Source organism: Euprymna scolopes, chromosome 2, assembly GCF_053919585.1.
Source record: "Euprymna scolopes isolate OS-2025 chromosome 2, ASM5391958v1, whole genome shotgun sequence".
In the NCBI taxonomy this organism is placed as follows: domain Eukaryota; kingdom Metazoa; phylum Mollusca; class Cephalopoda; order Sepiida; family Sepiolidae; genus Euprymna; species Euprymna scolopes.
Window position 1 is genome coordinate 111,998,021 of NC_136483.1, and position 4,383 is coordinate 112,002,403.

At 34.0% G+C, this 4,383-nt stretch overlaps 1 non-coding gene across 1 annotated transcript; it reads right to left on the reverse strand.

Annotated features, from left to right (window-relative positions):
• Nucleotides 1–1,411: 1,411 nt before the first annotated feature.
• On the reverse strand, nucleotides 1,412–1,484 carry Trnar-acg (transfer RNA arginine (anticodon ACG)). Its single transcript has one exon. It is a non-coding gene; the product is annotated as a tRNA-Arg (tRNA).
• Between the last annotated feature and the right edge of the window lie 2,899 nt (nucleotides 1,485–4,383).

Genomic DNA, 4,383 nt, shown 5'->3' on the forward strand with positions numbered 1-4,383 from the left:
GAAATTTATAATTTAAATACAGTTTCGAACCCGACGGTCCAACGACTCGCGCGTATATGACGTAATCTAGATGTTTAACTTTCACAAATTCTACGCATTAAATTAGGTTATATTTCGGCAATAACGCGTCGATTATTCTTTTCCAAGTGATCTATTGTGTCTGGTTTAAATATAGAACTTTACACGCCCCCCATAATAAAACAAGCAGTTTACAGGCTCATTTCGTGAACTTATTCTTTCATCAGACGTTTCTCTCAGTAAATTTATCGTATCATTTGAAATTTGCAAATGTTACTCGGCTTCAAGTCTCTTCACGAAGAATTGCCAAACCAAGCTGAACTCAAAATAATCAATAGTTACCAAATCTTATTATTAATCATTAAATAAAGAAAATAGTTGTGTATTTAAAGTTTTCCGCCTCTAAAAAACACCTCTGTGTGTGTTTATAATAATAAAATTTTCACCAAAAAAGAAATATTATTTCTAATTACAACAATACAGAGGCAAAAACTCACTCAAAGAAAAAAGATTAATTAATTGCTAGTTGAACGATCATATGATTGAAAATGATGAAAGGAATGAACAACATCTGATTAGTGAAGAGGACGGCTTCATCAAGTTTTTATATTCGAAGACGGCGACGTTGTAGTCTGTAGAGAAGCAATTCCGTGATAATGTTTTTCACAGATTAAAAGTTCTTGGAAAGAAACTCGGTTCACGGAAAGTCAGTATACAAAGGAAGAAAGGATAGTTCTTTACAATTGTAGTAGAAAACGTCTATTGCCTTTCTTGGTTTAAACAAGTTTAAACTAAGCGATGTATAAGAAATAGATAAAACTTGATTCTGGTCGTTGAAATGAAAAACAAAATGGCTTCTATTTTGTTATTTTTAATTTTGGGGTCATAAAAAAACATCCAGAAAAGCAGTCGGCGACAAAAAATAAAAAAAAATAAAATAAAAAATAAAAATAAAAATAAAATAAAATAAAAGTAAAAATATTGATTATTTTAAGGCATGTTACGTCTTGGCAGATTTGTTTTGATCGTTTTATATCGCGCGGAAAATGGTATAAGTAGATATAGTTTTATAAATGGCAGAGAGAGGTTGTAACGATCAGAGTAGCGAGAATTAACAAATGTTCGATCGAAAAGGTATGGATTTGACGGTGGAGATTATTATATACTAGCGGCTGCGCCGCGTCGGCACGCACAACGCCGAGTCAAACACAAAATCGAGTACACTCAACATTAAGTACACTCAACATCGTCTCATCATCAACGCTTACCCTGTGAACTCGGAGTATGGAAAATTCCCATATGCATGAAACAAAATCGCTGAAAAAAAAAACTACCCTAACTAAGGGTAAGGATAATTAGTAAACTTTGTATAAAATGATGGCTAAAAATATTACGAACTTGCCAGGATTCGAACCTAGAATCTTCTGATTCGTAGTCAGACGCGTTATCCACTGCGCCACAATTCCTGTCAATGTCCGGAAAGATGTTACCGTGTCTGTATACTGACAGTGCTAAATTACGTTGACAAGGGCAGGTAATTTTTTCGACAAAAACGAAACGGCCTCAAACCCCTTATTTCGAGCTTTTTGTGTGATTCGGTGTTGTTCGTTACGAACCATATATAGATAAGGACAATCTAGGGACTCATACCTTTCAGGGGAAAAAAGAAGTTTTCAATTCGGTGCATCTGTTCGAAAGTTTTATTGGTATATATATATATACACACGTACATAAATAAATAAAGATTTAGAATTTTATTTAATAGTAATATAGATTAAAGTCAAAAGGATTTGACTGGGGTGGGCGTGTCTTATAGAGATGCCGATACTAAACAAATGGATCTATCGACGTCGGTTATTTTGTGAAAGAAACAGTTGGTCCCGTAGTTCTGAGATTGTCAACTTTTTACAGTTTACGCGCCATTTTTTTTTTCACTGCGCCATGAAATTTTAGATGCCAATGATTCAATTAAACATGTCCACAAAAATAGCCCTACTACATATTTTCATTTGTTTTTGTATTTTTATAGGACGCTAAATAGACACCCGTCCCGAGATGGGTAAACTTAACTCCCTAAGAAGTTTCACACCTCTTTTATGTATCTGTACGAAGATTTAATCAAGATAGCATGACAATAAAAATTCATGTCTACAAAATATTATTCTAATTTTAAACAAAAGTCCATTACATGATCTTGATTCTAGAATATGCTTAAAATTGTAGACTTAAGCTTAAAGAGTTTTAAGGAGAAACTGAAATTCTAGGAATTATCTGTAATTGGTGGTGAACGGTTATATATTGCGACCCAACACAAGTAAGTACCGACTGACGTAACCAACATGAATTCTGACGAGGGTCGCATTAATACATATCATGATATCCTCGCGGCAAACGAAAAATGTACCACAGGTGGATGACGTGATTGAAGCAGACGTAACGCGCTCGAAATACAGGTAATGATAAAAGTAACGTCATGTATTCGAGCAAGAGAACATAGCCATGGTCAGTTTCTTTCGTGAAGCGCTATGAACGAGACAATCCAAGAATGTAATGCTTTGAGCTGAGTGTTGACAACGCCTCTGACCGCCTGCGTCCCACAATCCCCAAATTAGAAAAATAAATTAAGAAGTAATTAATTAAACAAACTTTTTCTCTGAATAAAAACTTTGTAAAGCGGCGATCAAGAAAACGAAAGACTGGCACACGCGCTCTTACGTATAGAGATATTTATTTTATTGTTTTTTTTTCTTTAATCACGCGTACAATGCCCGTTCACGAAAACTACGATATACGAGCTCTCGTTTAACATAAAATGTTACAGAATGCCTATGGATCACATTCAAATCCGATGTATTTGAATTTTCAAATGGAAGATTGGGCCTGTATTATTTTCAATAAAGACGTTTTGAAATATGAAATTTGATGAACATTTATGAATTAATATCTTATACGTATTATATAAATTTCATAGGATTCGGAGTTAACTGAATTTTTAGGGAAGACTTCCACATTCTTTTTACGTATTTTGGGTGAAACTAAATAAAATGTAGCCCATATCTAGACGCCTTACATTTAGAAGCTGTGTTGGGAGGACGTAGTCCTTCCTGTAATTCTAAAAATTCTGACTAGAAAAATATCGAGAAAACCAATGCCAACAATAGAATCTTCGAATTCATACGATGCTGCTGCTGGTCATGATGATGATCTGTGTTATAAAATTCATAATGATTGGTTAATTAGTTTAGGAGTGAATCTTGTGCATTTACATGTCAAATAAACATACAAATATACCGGATTTTATATATTTTTCATGGAAATCGTTCCAGACAAGGCATAAAAAGCCATTCGATTTAAGGAGCTAAAAATACTCCTTCAAGATCCAAAATTAGTTAACAGTAAATGTTAGATGGATAGATTCCAGAAAACAGCAATTTTTCTCCCTTTACCAGAAACATTTAGGGATAAAATAACGGAAGCGAGAGTTATGAAGCAATCGAAAGTAAATCTAATGTTCACTTTCTACCCTCCTTGATATATTATAGAGATCAACTGTTTATATCTAACGTTGCATTTTAGGTTTTAAATTTTATATTTGCTTATTTTAAACCTAAAGTACACAACTCTTATTATATTTTCCAATTTCAAAAGAATTATTTATTCATTTATTACGGACTATTATCCTCATCTTTAAGTTGTTGTTTCATGACGTTTCGGCCAACTATTCCTGTAGCCTTCGTCAGGTGGTTACCGCGATGGCACAGGAACTCCCGGGATAGGAAGGCAGTAATTGCTGAGAATACAGTTAGGAGATTCGGAGTTCCTATCCCGACGCGGTAACCACCTGACGAAGGTCAGAGGAATAGTTGGCCGAAACGCCGTAAAACAACAACTAAGAAAGATGAGGATAATAGTCCGTAATAAATGAATAAATAACACAAATGACTCATTTCAATAATGAATTCAAATTAATTAAATTAAAAAGAATTGTTCTTTTTTGTTGACTTTTTAGTGTAGGTAATTATTTATAAATGTTTCATAACAGTAGTCGTTTGGTTCGCATAAAGTATTATTTTTTTTATTAAATAATTAGTAGCTAAGTGCGTTATTTTATTGCCAATAACACAGGACAACAATAAGAAATGTGGTTAATCAGAAACAAATTCTTACTTGCCATCCTAAATGCTGCTTAAGTCTGATTTTGAAAATCAGAAAATATGACATTATAAATTAGATATATATATTACACTAGCCTGAGTGCCCGGCGTTACCCGGGTGTTTGGAGGTGTGTGTTGAGCAAAAAAAAAAAAAAGAAGTGGTAGTAGGCAAGCAGGCTCGAACCCGTACCGCGAAGGAGGAAAAGAACGC